The sequence below is a fragment of the Ictalurus punctatus genome, unplaced genomic scaffold (assembly GCF_001660625.3).
Source record: "Ictalurus punctatus breed USDA103 unplaced genomic scaffold, Coco_2.0 Super-Scaffold_100056, whole genome shotgun sequence".
In the NCBI taxonomy this organism is placed as follows: Eukaryota; Metazoa; Chordata; class Actinopteri; order Siluriformes; family Ictaluridae; genus Ictalurus; species Ictalurus punctatus.
The window spans coordinates 2,361,581-2,376,208 of record NW_026521088.1 but is presented as its reverse complement, the minus strand read 5'-3'; the positions used below and the strand labels follow the sequence as shown (position 1 = coordinate 2,376,208).

Below are 14,628 nucleotides of genomic sequence, written 5' to 3'. Positions count from 1 at the left end.
GTTAGTTCCTCCTGCTCCTGTAAGGTCATGTCCTTTCCAACAGCAGTCAAGGCATTCAGTGGAGGCTGAAGAGAAATAAAATGACAACTTCTCCTCAAGTTTTCAGATGTTTACCTATTACCTCGCACAGTGCAGCAGGGTGATCTTGCCGTTCCTCTGTGAGTGGGAACATCTCAAGGTTGGCATTTTGCATATGTTGTTGCCAGAGGTGCACCTTTAAATGGAATCCATTTATTTTATCCATGCTTGTAAGCAGGTTCTCATTTCGGCCTTGCATCCGTGTGTTCGGTTCATTCAGATGATGAAATATATCTGCCAGGTATGCCAGCTGTGCACACCACTCATCACTTGCAAACAGATTTGAGTAATCAGACATCTCATTTGTCAGAAACACTTTAAGTTCCTCCCGCAGCTCATACACACGGGCCAGCAACTTGTCATGCTACAACCATCGGACCTCCATATGGAGCAATAAGGCTTTATGCTCCGCTCACATTTCCTCACGCAAAGATGCAAATATACCTTTTCAAAGGTCGTGTCTTTACAAAGTTCCCTATGCGCACAACATCATCCACCACAGGAACTAGTTCTGCTGGTAAAGTCTTTGCAACGAAGGTGTCACAGTGCAGAAAACAGTGTGTAACAATAAGATCTGGGTTTCTTTCCTTCACTCTGCTAACGAAGCCTTAGGTGTGCCCGACCATGGCTGCAGCTCCATCAGTGCAAACACTTGTGCAATTTTCCCACGTAAGTCCTCCCTGGTCAAGATATTCCGATTTGACCCAAAAAATTTCCTCTCCTGTTGTTTTTTCTGGCAGTGCCGTACAAAATAGGAAGTTTTCTCTAATGGCATCTCCATCCACAAAACGCACATTGGCCAAGAGCTGAGAATATCCGTAGACTCATCAAGTTGCAACGCAAATTTCCTACAAGATACGTATCTTTTCCAAAACATGGCTTTCGATGTCTGTAGACATGTCATCAGTACGTCTGGCGATTGTGTTATCTGAGAGCAGGAGTTTAGATACGTCTTTAACCGCGTCAGGGCCGAGCATCTCGTTGACAGTGTCTTTGCAGGCAGGTAGTATTAACGTCTCTGCCACAGTGTGGGACTTTTTTCATTTAGCTACAAGTTCAGCAACTAGCTTTGAGGGCTTTCTAATTTAGCTTTGTGGTTTTTCTCATTAATGTTGCCTGTTTCGGTGTTTTCACGCAGGCAAACAAAATAGTCCATCGGCTTGTTTTGAAGCGACGGGTGTTTCGCTTGGAGATAGCGTTTAAGCTTGCTTGGCACCATGGCGCTATTGGACTGCTTCTCGCCACACACCAAGCATAATGGAGTCGGGGTCCTCTCATCGCTGGTGAATGTAAATCCTAACGAGAGATAACTTTCGCTGTATTGCCTCGAGCTCACCGTCTTTGCTTTCTTTTTACCACCACTCATACTAGGCCCTTCACCTGGGTCACAATCTTGTCCAGGGCCCAGTTCGGAGTTTGCATTTTTCCTTTTTAAAAACTTCTCCATCACTGCCACCACGACCTGTCGCATGCATCACTAATTCTCTTGTCTCTAAGAAGGTAGGAGGCAATTACCTGCTGTCACCCGGACGAATATTACATTACTCTGCCAGTCACTATATTACAGCACAGACACTCAACAATGGCTTATTATTTGCAGATAATAATGAATAAATTTTAATAAAAAAGAATTTTAAGACTAAGTGAAATTGGACAATTTCTCAAGGCACGCCTGACGATCTCTCACAACACACTAGTGTGCCACGGCACAGTGGTTGAAAAACACTGCTCTACGGTATGTAGACTGTATTACATGCGTGTTGAGCAGAGAGGAGATATTATAATATTATACAGTATCTGGAAATATAGTGTGTGACTGCTGCTGAAATAAGGAAGAGACTTAGGATTCTCCTTTTCAAATCTGAAACCAAATTGCTGAACAGCACAATACTTACCTGAACAGCACACTCTGCGAAGTCTTTAATTATTTAAACTAAGCATTGGTGGTTCAGTGGTAGAATTCTCGCCTGCCATGTGGGAGGCCCGGGTCCAATTCCCGGCTAATGCAGAAGTGAGTTTTGAAAGTTAAGCCTTCACCAAAAGAACATTACAAGCCTGATCATTTCTGCCCAAACTAGACCAACTCCATGCTGCTGAAATATACAAGAGACTTAGGATGCTCCTTTTCTATTTTGAAACCAAACTATTTAATCAGAACAATACTTAATGAAAAGCACACTCTGCATTGTCCTTAATCCTTTAAGATAAGCATTGGTGGTTCAGTGGTCAAATTCTGACCGACCATGCGTGAGGCCGGGGTTCGATTCCCAGCCACTCACGGCTGAGTTTTGAATATTGAGCCTTCACCCAAAGAACTCTACAAGCCTTATCAATTCTGTCCAAAAAAAGGGTAGCAGACACAGTCCATGTTGCTCAAATATACAAGAGCCTTAGGATGCTCCTTGTCAATTTTGAAACCAAATTGCTGAGTCAGCACAATACTTACCTGGAAAGCGCCCTCTGTGAAGTCTGGGTTAGATTCCAGGCCAATGCACAACTGAGTTTTGGAGACGTTTGTGTTGCTTGAGCCTTCACCCAAAGCACTTCACAAGCCTTATCAATTCTGTCCAAAACTAGGGTAATGGACAAACTCCATGCTGCTGAAATATGGTAGAGATTCTCCTTTAGAATTTTAAACCAAATTGCTGAAGCAGCACAATACTCAGCTTTAAATCGCACTCTGCGAAGTCCATGGATTTTTAAGATAAGCATTGGTGTTTCAGTGGTAGAATTCTCACCTGCCACGCGGGGGCCAGTCACACATAGGTGTAGAGCGCTGACTAGCCAATAGAAAGCGAGGAAAATCCAGGAGGAGGGACGGACGAACCTAACGTAAAAACATCCGTTCAAATATTTATATTATATTATCTGTTACATATTGTATCTATGTAATTTTTTAAAAGCGGCATTGTCAACATTTACTATTCCGATACTCCTTTCAGTGTGTAAAATTAACTGTTAAAGAAGAATGTGAAATTAACAGTTTGTCAAAATTAAAATAACTATCTAAATAATATATGCAGGGTGTGTTATAGTAAGTTATTGAAAATGTATTCCAAATAAGGACTAAGATTTTAAAACATTTACAAATACAAGCTAGATAAAACATATTTACAAATACACAGGACAATTTTGTTTTGTTTTTTTAAATACAATGTTGTCTATACACAATTCCACAATGGTAGAGAGAGAGAGAGAGAGAGAGAGAGAGAGAGAGAAAACGTAGAATGAGATTCATGGTCAACAGTATTACACAGGATTTGTAACTATTTACCAAAATCCAACCTTGTGCTTGGCTTGCAATCAGACATGTCATGCACAGACCATAAATACTGTGTTTCACAACAAAGTTATTTTCTCTTTTCAACAATCCACCTCTGCCTCTCAGCCTCATAGAATGAGGACTGCTGAAACTCTGCCCATGTCGTCTCTGCATTCATTCCCTGTGCCTGATACAGGGAGAGCACTTTAGAAGGACAGTAAATGTATTTGCCTGCCACTCCAGGGAAACCAGTGTGGATATGAGGGTTATTGGGTCCTTGTTTTAGTGGCTGGTGGCAGAACCTGCACAGATGACCAGAAGGCCCTCTGCAGAGTATGCCTCAAAGACTTTCCTGGAGCAGTAGAAGTATTTAACATCACCAGCCTGCTAAAAGAAATGTACAGAGGAGCCATCACCCATGTAACAAGAATTTGGCTGACCACAAGCTAAACAGGATCTAATTTGTTTTTTTGGTGTCTTCTCAACTGTTGCCTGTGTCAGAGGTACGTCTTCAGGAACACCACTAGCAGGTGGATTGAACGGAGTGGGAGGCTGTATTGTTCCTGACCACATCTTCTCTTTGAGGTGTTGACTTCTCTTGCAAAGAAGGATTGTCTTTAATGCTTCTTGCCTCTTCAGATGAGCCCCGAAGTAAATCACCTGATGGGCCTCTCCTGAAGGACACGTTGATTCTCCCAGGGATTTTTTTTTCTTCATGCTGATGGCCTGAAAAGTACCCATAGATATGAACAATTAACATAAATAAATATCTAAAAATAATTTACTTAGTTATGCATTATGTTTTGTAAAGTAAAATTATGGTCACTGATTCTTTTAAAATAACTTGACAGGTTTCATGTTAGAGCAAAAGATCAATGACCCAAAATTTAATTATACAACTATTGAAAAGATACACATCTACTCTAATATATTCTAACTTAATCTAACATAACTGTGTGATCTGCTCACTTGTTACCAAAAGACTTAAAACAAATAAAAAGTAATAAAAAAAAAGAGATGAAAGCCGAAAAAATAAAGCCAATAAAGTATTAACTGGTTTACGCGGTAGCGGAGGCAATTCAAAATGTAGATCTTCAAAAAAAAAAAAAAAGATAAAAAAAAGAAAACACCAAGCTTCGGAACAGCACCATGGAATCAACATGTGGCGAAAAATATATTGTATCCGTAGTGATAAGGACTACCACTGAGAATTAACTGGAGAAGTTAAGGAAAGTTGAGCATAACTACTTTCAGCTAACTACCCTGACAGCGGTGGGATTTGAACCCACGCCCCCAAAGAGACTGGAGCCTAAATTCAGCGCCTTGGACCACTCGGCCACACTACCCCAGGCTGACATGGTGATAAACCCGTTCATGGTAAGAAAGTGACTGGGTCATTCCACCGGACAACAAGAAATCTGGCATGGGCGTGACAAATGGGCTATTGTGAGACTCAAGTGTCTTTCGCTTAACCAGCTCCGCCGGAGACATATAACCATTTCCAGCTGAAGACGCTAAAGCGTGGTCTTTTGGACGCGATTCGTCTAGGCTTAAGACCCCATGGTCCACGGTCACATCGGTAGTGTTTGCGGAAGAGCTCTTCTGCCATGACCTTACATCCCACTTACGGTGGTGCTTGAAGGTTTGTGAACCCTTTAGAACTTTCTATACATCTTCATTACCAGGACCTAAAACATCATAAGATTTTCACACAAGTATTAAAAGTAGATAAAGAGAACCTAATTAATGAAACCAGACAAAAATATTACACATGGTCATTTATTTATTGATGAAAATGATCCAATGTTGCATACCTGTGAGTGGCAAAAGTATGTGAACCTTTGCTTTCAGTATCTGGTGTGACCTCGGTGTGCAGCAACAACTGCAAACAAACGTTTCCGGTAACTGTTGAACAGTCCTGCACGTCAGCTTGGAAGAATTTTAGCCCATCCCTCATTACAGTACAGTTTCATCTCTAGGATGTGGGTGGGTTTCTTCACATGAGCTGCTTGCTTCAGGTCCTTCCGCAGCATTTCTACTGGATTAAGGTCAGGACCTTAACTTGGTCATTCCAAAACACTGACTTTATTCTTCTTTAACCATTCTTTGGTAGAACGGCTTGTGTGCTTAGGGTTGTTGTCTTGCTGCACGGCCCACTTTCTCTTGAGATCCAGTTTACGGACAGATGTCCTGACATTTTCTTTTAGAATTTGCTGGTATTATTCATAGTTCATTGTTCCATCAATGATGTCAAGCCGTCCTGGCCCAGATGCAGCGAAACAGGCCCAAACTGTAATGCTACCACCACCATTTTTCAGAAATGGGATACGGGTCTTATGCTGGAATGCAGTGTTTTCCTTCCCCCAAACATAACCCTTCTCATTTAAACCAAAAAGTTCTAGTTTGGTCTCACCTGTCCACAAAACGTTTTTTTGAGTAGCCTTGTGTCTTGTCCATGTGATCTTTAGCAAACTGCATGCAGGAAGCAATGTTCTTTATGGAAAGCAGTGGCTTTCTCCTTGCAATCCTGCCATGCACACCACTGTTGTTCAGTGTACTCATTATGGTGGACTCATGAACATTAACATTTGCCAATGCGAGAGAGGCCTTTAGTTGATTAGAAGTTACCCTGGGATCCGTTGTGACCTCGTGGACAATTACATGTCTTGCTCTTGGAGTGATCTTTGTTGGTTGACCACGCCTGGGGAGGGTAACCATGCTCGTGAATTTCCTTCATTTGTACACAATCTGTCTGACTGTGTTTGGTGGAGTCCAAACACTTTAGAGAAGTTTTTTTTTTTTTTTTTGAACTTTTCCAGCCTGATGAGCATCAACAACTCTTTTTCTAAGATCCTCACAAACTTCCTTTTTTCATACCATGATACACTTCCACAAACATGTGTTGTGAAGATCAGACTTTGGTAGATCCCTGTTCTACAAATAAGACAGGGTGCTCACTCACACCTGATTGTCATCCCGTTGATTGAAAACACCTGACCCTAATTTCCTCTTCAGACTAACTGCTCATGCAGACGCCAACAATGTCTGCACCATGCACGCTTCCTTTACAGAATGCGCTTAAGCAAGGTCTTTACAAGAAAAATAGGATCCAAACCCACATGGGCTGTGCACAGCGGATTGGCAGTTCATCACCTTAACCTCTTGCTGACATAGCTCACGCATATGAAATTACATCCCGGTGTGTGGAGCAATAAAGAGGTGTCGGTGCAGGTTCTTTGCCCCTGTCGTCTGGACTGCGGAATGCGTTCTGCGTTGACGGACCTCCAGAGACGCCAGAGCCTTACAGCAACTGTGGTCAAAAAGCATTGAAATACAGCACACAGTTGCAAAATGTGTAGCCACAGTGCTAGCTTTTCACATTTCTCCACCCTCTCTAGTGCTAGCTCAGGGACCTGTACAAAGCTTCCCGTTTGTAGGCCTTGTAGGTGTGAGACAGACTGCAATAATGTCAGATATTGCTGGAAAGAGGAGGCAAAGTAACAAGCTTGTGACAAGGATGGGATTTGAACCCACGCGTGCAGAGCACAACAGATAAGCAGTCCATCGCCTTAACCTCTCAGCCACCTCGTTCAAGGCCTGCTGCTTTTAACGAAAACTATGCAAATGAGGGTTTAATGTTCGCTGACTAGATGACTGCTTCTCAAATAGATTTTATTCAAGTCTTGAGGTATGAGCTGTGCCGTCATATAAACTGAAGGGTGACGATGCGGCGAGACGGCCCAAAGGTCTCACAGAACGGGACAATTCCATAGCTGAGCCGTCGCAATGCAATCCAATCCTTGGGCGGCTAGGTACCGACTACCTATGGACTGCCCATCTCAGCGAGTTAAATTTCTTTGGAAAATGTAACTTTTACCTGTGACCTGAGTAGGATTACGCGGTATAGAAGATGGATGGATGGAAATGTAACTTTTATCCTTACCTGGATAAACACAACGACTGTGGAAAAGGGGGGCATGAATTGGGATGTTTGTGAGGCAGCATGCTGTGGCCCAAAAGCGTTGAAATACAGCTCATGGTTGCAAAACACATAGCCACAGTGCTAGCTTTTCACATTTCTCCATCTCTCTCAAGGATATTCAGCTGGCCTGCCGTATTCGCGGAGAATGCGCTTAAACGACAACTCCGTCTAATATACACAAAGGCTCTTTTAAGAGTCACTTCATCGTCTCAGAAAACAGCTCATTTTATTTCTTGGGCTGTTTGAATATTTAGATAATATACAAAGAGAAGGGGACACATATTTATATATATATATATATATATATATATATATATATATATATATATATATATATATATATATATAAAAATGCTTTATATTTCTATCAACATATAGAAATGTTTATTATTCGTTATTAATGAGTGAACTTTATTATGATAAATATACTGCTACGTATATTACATAATGTTTGTTTGTTTTATAGATGATGATGAACAGTGCAGAAGAGCCGTGTATTGTCCTTATGTGAAAACTAGACAATGCACAGTAATAACGCCGATGAGCTGTGTCTGTGTGCAGTACCCAAATCTGCCTTCTGTTCCAGGCGGCGTTGTGTCTTGTTCTGGATGGAGCTTGACTGCCCTCGTGTGTCCAGTTTAAATATTAGAACGTGGTATGGAGAGAAAAGGATATATATATATATATATATATATATATATATATATATATATATATATATATATATATATATATATATATATATATATATGTATGTATATATATATATATATATATATATATATATATATATATATATATATATATCTGTGTGTGTAAATGATGCTTTCTATCAACATTAGAAAAAGGTTAGTTATTAATTTTGTATTTTTAGTATAAATATAGTGCTATGAATATTACATAATGTTTGTTTTTATAGAAGAGCCGTTAATTGTGGTTATGTCCGAACAATACAATGCACAGTAATGAGCTGTGTCTGTAAAATAGCCCAAACCTACCTTCTGTTTCAGGTGGCGTTGTGTGTTGTGCTGGATGGAGCTTGACTGCCCTCGTGTGCCCAACCTCGGGAACGGCGATTTCCCAGCAGCGGTATTCTGTCATAAGAGTACATTTGTAGTTAGGCCCGAGTGGGGTAAGAAATATTACATGGTTTATATTACTGTGTCCCCTTTTTAACCCATTCATGATCATTATTGTATACATTACAAAGATAAAGGTAATGTTCTTCCCTATTTGTGGATATTCTCGAAGTGAAATAGATGAGGCCACCTAGGGAACACTAAGTTATCTAGGAGCAGTGATGAGAATGACATGTCTAATAACATTAGAAATACATTAATAATGTTATTATAATGGAAATCAAGGTGTGCACTTTAACATTATAAAATATACATACACAGAAACAAATCCACAGAAACAAATCCACTCTATTGGAGTTTCATTTCAACACTTTTAAAGTGTCCGGAGGGGTCCACACTCCACAGTGTCATTTTAACACTTTAATAGAGTTCACATCAACTCTTTGTATAGTTGAAATTGAACACTACTCAAGTGTTAGTTTCTCAACACCAGTGTGTAGTGTTAGAAATTAATTCTCATAGGAGTAATTCATTAAATCTCATAGTGTTAATTGCATACTATTAAATGAGTTGCCTCTAACACTATAAAGTGTTAATATGCTACTGCACAATTAAAATAACATTTAAATGATTACAAATCTAAAAGGCAAATAAAGAAAAAAAACAGGTTGGTTGCTTTATAATAGTTTTTTTTTTTTTCAAGGGTGTTAACATTACTGACCCCTCAGGTCAAGTCTTTCTAAATATAACAATTGGGCACTATGTACTCTCTTTGTTTATTCTCATTAGAGCACTGCTGGTCAAATGGCCTAAAGTGTGTCAGTTCATTCACAGAGATGACAGAAAACTCATCCATTTGGTTATCTTCTATACAGTATGCATTGAAGTGGTCATCATAGTACATCGTTTTTACATTGCAGGAAATAATGAAAGCACTCTTCATATATTATTATCTCACAGATCTTTTTGAACACAGGGAGATCATAGGTACATCCAGTGCATATGAACACACCAACCTGATACTCAGTACCATAATGTCTGACCCACTTTGTACTTGTAACACTCAAACAGGCTTCTAAATATAATGTCTCACTGAGTTCTTCCCCACCTTGCAAGTTACAGATGGTTTTTGATGTAGGACCAAATTCAAACCTTCTAAAACAATCATTTTCATAGTTAAATGCCAATTGACGTTGATATTGCTTCAATAATGATTTAATGAGATTCTTGAAATTTTTGCAACATCTTTTGAAAATATGGTGCTTAGCTTCAAATCACATTCACCACATATGGATAAGAGGTCCGATCCGAGAGATCCGAGAGGGCGATCATTTGAACATTCCGCCTCATATCCTGAGTGGAAAGATCCTGATTAGTATCAATCTCTTGATCAATAGTGTGACTATGTACCTTGCTGAGGTGATTTCGGAAGCCACTATAAGCACAAAATTATAACGGGCGACCTGGCTCAACACATTTTAAATGTAACTTTTTGCTAGGATATAAACCATGTTGAAATTTTAAATGTTGACAAAGAACCAAACAAGTTCTGAGGTGTGATTTACATACAAAACATGTGAACATCTTCAAGGCTGTTAATCTCGCTGCAGCAATCTCTATTTAATTATTTTTTTAAAGACTGGAACATTTTTAAAATACAAAACAGTTTATACTAACCATTGTAGTCCTCAGATTCAGGTTCAGTTCCTGACAGCAGCTCGCCCATATTCTTAAGAGTTTTGCAGTCTGCAATGATTTTTGGCTTGAAGAATGTTGACCACTTTGCCAGGAACTTCTGAGACACTTCGTCACCAAACATCATGGAGAAATCCTGGTCGATCTATAAACAAGGTTTATACAGGTTTAAACATAACGGACATAAATGGATGAAAGGTCAAATACTAAAAATTCAGATCTGCTGTGTTATTTATGCATACATTTGGGATATAAAAGATTAGAACGTTGAATTTCTCAGTTTGGACCGGCCTGTTGGTGTTACGGTGATCACTGAACAACTCCTTTCTCTACTGTACCAGTGAACTCATTTAATAACTACAGAGAAAATTTCCTTTTCAAAACTACTTCCAAAGCTAAAGATTTTCTTACCAATCCAGGTACATCAAGGAAACGAGGGAACAAATCCAGGACTGAAGATGATGCATCCTCACCCACCATCTTCTGCCGATACTGGAAAGTCGCTCAGTCTGATCTAGATCAGTCACTCCTATTGGTGCGTTCCACCAAAGGGGTGACACTATCAGAGTTGATTTCTAGAAAACAGTTATAACACTCCATTTTGACACCAACTGTTTCATGGTACAGTGTGAAATCTAACAGATTAGACAACATACAGAGTTAGAGCAATTCCAAGTAGAGGTAGATTGATTCTATTCATAAACACCAAAAATTTAACTCTGCTCAATTTGCTGTGTAGGAGCAGTGATGAGAATAGAAATTTATTTCTAATGTTAGTTGAAATTTCAAAGATTAAGGTAATGTATCATACATTATTACATTGCAACAAGAATGAAGTGAAGTGACTCTTAAAAGAGCCTTTGTGTATGTTAGACGGAGTTGTCATTTAAATGCGTTCTCCGCGAATATAAAAAGACAAAAAAAGCAGGGAAAAATAGGTAACTTTGAATTTATGGGTGCAACACATCTCAAAATAATTTGGACGGGGCAACAGAAGGCTGGAACAGTAAGTACTAAAAAGAAACAGCTGGAGGAACATTGTGCTACTAATTATGTTAACTGGCAACAGGTCATTAACATGATTGGGTATAAAAAGAGTATCTTAGAGAGGCAGAGTCTTTCAGAAGTAAAGATGGGCCTCTGTACACCAATCTGAGAAAAACTACATCTACAATTTGTGGAACAATTTCAGAATAATGCTCCTCAATGTAAAATTGTGAAGGCTATGAATATCTCATCATCTACAGCACATCATATCATGAAAAAATTCAGAGAATCTGGAGAAATCTGTGGCCCGAGTCTCTTTCCATAAATCTTAAATAAACACCTCCTTATAGATAGCTTCACCATATCAACGACTAAAAGTTTTTATTAAAGTAGTACAGCACAAATCTGTTTATTATTAGACTTTGATTATGTGGAATGTTTGCCAGAGAAGTCTCTGTGAATGATTTGCTATCATAGAAAGGATAACTTATTACAATGAGCACATTAATATATACCTGAGATATGAATTGCAACCTTCAGACCTTCTGACCTATCAGATTCCAGAGTGCAACAGCAGTGTGATATAATTTGTATTAAATACACTAAAATCTCTATTAATAGTTCCATGAAAATAGCAGAAAATCAGTTTACTGTTACTTATTTATTAATTCATTGATTTATTTCTTTTACCTGAGTGATATTACAGTCAAGAATTTTGCCATTCTGACTTACAGGTGGCAGAAATATATCTGAAACAAGAAGAAGAAGAAGCGGAAGAAGAAGAAGAAGAAGAAGAAGAAGAAGAAGAAGAAGAAGAAGAAGAAGAAGAAGAAGAAGAAGAAGTGTGTGTTCAAAGATCAAAAAGAGAAAAAAAACATCAAATGTGTGAGGTTTGGGTGTAGCACTTGAAAATACTAGCTAACTGATGTTATAGCTTTATTAATTAGAAGTACTAGAAGTTTTTTAGTTTGTTTGTTTGGGAAATGTATCCATGAAAAATTATTACCACAGGGTTTGTACAAGGTGCTTGAATTTGGCATTTGGAAATTTAAGTACTGGAAAACCTTGAAAATAGCCATTTTTTATGTAACAGTGGTTAAAAAGTGCTTGAATGATAAAAAGTCAATAAATAAAAAATAACAATCACTTTAAAGGGTTTATTTTCAAAAGAACACGAATACAATCCTTTCACTCAAAATATGACTCCCTGTTGCAGCCCCTCCTCCTCCTGCTGTTCACTCATTCATTTTAACAGGGACAGCTTCGGTCCACTTCTCAGACGCCTTTAGCAACTTTTTTTTTTTTTTTTAAGCATCTAGCGACATATCTAGCGACTTTTCGGACAAACCTTCGCTACTTTCCGTAGAAGAGAATGGCCAGTACTGCCCGGCGAGTGCGAGGTCCTGCTTTCAGAAACAGAAAAAATGTCCAGAATGTCTCTGAAACACTTCAGCCTATGATTAGCCATGGATTCATGGGAGGACACTGTAGCTGTCTCTGAGGATTTCTTCTTATCATTCCACTGTAAAAAACAAACAAACAAACAAACAAAAAAAAAACCTAAACCACGAAATGCTGGCTTCATCTTCTTTTAATTTGATTGTCAGTGCTCAACTCAAACCAACAGCAGAATTATTAGAACTATCAGGAATGATTATGTCTAAAATCAACCACTGATTATATCCCACTTGTTTGTTTCTAGATTGTATGATTTATTTAGCCAAATCTAAACTCACCTCTCCATTTGTGTAACTGGATACTCAGGATAATGAAATTTCACTCTGATTTCCATCCACCCCCTTCCATTTTCTAACACTATTTGTGTGTAATTGTACCTTGACTATGTAAGTATTTTTTTTTTTCTTTCTGAATATGACTTTATGTAAGATTGTAAATCTTGTATAAATTCAATAAAATTCATTTTAAAAAAAAGCAAGGGTGGTAAGGGACTCGGCAAAGAGGCGCGTGGAGGTGTTCGCGTCGTTCGGTGTTAGAGCGTTTAACCGCGGAAGCCGTACAGAGTGCGCCCCTGGCGTTTCAGGGCGTACACCACATCCATGGCGGTCACGGTCTTTCTCTTGGCATGCTTGGTGTAGGTGATGGCATCGCGGATCACGTTCTCCAGGAACACCTTCAGCACACCGCGAGTCTCTTCATAGATCAGACCAGAAATACGCTTTACACCACCACGGCGAGCCAGACGGCGAATAGCTGGCTTGGTAATCCCCTGGATGTTATCGCGAAGCACCTTGCGGTGACGCTTAGCGCCTACTTTGCCAAGTCCCTTACCACCCGATATGACAAAATCATATTCAGAAAGAAAGAAAAAAAATACTTACATAGTCAAGGTACAATTACACGCAAATAGAGTCCCACACTGAAGAGTCTTTAAACCAAGATGTGCTGCTTTTTAATCTTCTTAGCTCTTTTTGAATGTCTTTGAGAACAACATCACTGGATATAAACGTTTGATTTATAGTCATTTTGGCTCTTGTTTTCCAGAGTTTAGATTTAGTCAAACATATTATAAACCAAATGAAGTCATGCTGAGTCTTGCTACAATTTTCTTTAAAAATGCCATAGAAAATTGAGTTCATATTTATTTCTATATTGAGACCAATGATTTTTATTTTATCCCATGTTTCTTTAGAGCGATAACACTCTAACAGGAAATGTTCGAGTGTTTCCTCTTCATTACAGTTAGGCATCGGGCATTTACTGGTTTTTACAAAACAGCTCCATTTTACAACCGCTCTTACTGGGAGCCTTCTTACAGTGACTAACCAAGTTGTATCTCTCAGGTGTTCAGATAGGATTTTATTCTGTAAATTTTGGAGACATTCTTTGTTTTGGTCTTCCTCCAAATTTCTGAAAGCCACAGGGTTACTATAAACTCGATCAACAATTAAAAGATGTATTTCTTTGCTCGAGTCTTCCACCCAATCGATGTTTAGATCTTTAAATTTGTTAGTGAAGTCGGAAAACATCAGTTTATAATACGGAATTCCTTTCCTCGATGGACCTTTTTTAGATTTCCAGTTGGAGATGTTCCCTATCCATTCTGTTTGCCTGCCAATACCACTCGCGATGATTTTGCAATTACATATTACACATACTAAGTGTCCCTCATGTTTATTTCATGTCATTTTTATCCACAACACACTACACTACATTATGCATTATGCACAATAGATTTGAAGTCTTCGCTGACTCTGGACCAATAAGGGAACCTGCAAATGTAAGTGAAAACCAAATTCAAGGTGTCTCAAATCAAAAACTGCTGTAGATTTAACATTGACAAAATATTTCAAATTGTTACAGGCTCTACATCATTCAGAAATTCTGGCGGCCACAACACCGGCTAATCCTTATCCACCAAGTATGTTCAGACAGGTCACAAAATCTTTCATTAAACCATCTCCAAACCAGTCAACACTGGAAAAGGTCAATCAAAACACAGCACAGTGGATGGACAATAATATAGAGATCTTAAAAGAACACTACAATGAAGTAATAGCAACCATTTTGTCTGAAGTAAGAGAATT

The 14,628-nt window shown here is 38.9% G+C and overlaps 1 protein-coding gene and 2 non-coding genes across 3 annotated transcripts in view; 2 read left to right on the top strand and 1 right to left on the bottom strand.

The window, feature by feature from the left end:
• Positions 1-14,628, top strand: part of LOC108261599 (NACHT, LRR and PYD domains-containing protein 3) — a 619,868-nt gene that overhangs the window by 191,042 nt on the left and 414,198 nt on the right. The window lies entirely within an intron of this gene.
• trnag-gcc (transfer RNA glycine (anticodon GCC)) lies at positions 2,016-2,086 on the top strand. The gene has a single exon. It is a non-coding gene; the product is annotated as a tRNA-Gly (tRNA).
• On the bottom strand, positions 4,605-4,686 carry trnal-uag (transfer RNA leucine (anticodon UAG)). Its single transcript has one exon. It is a non-coding gene; the product is annotated as a tRNA-Leu (tRNA).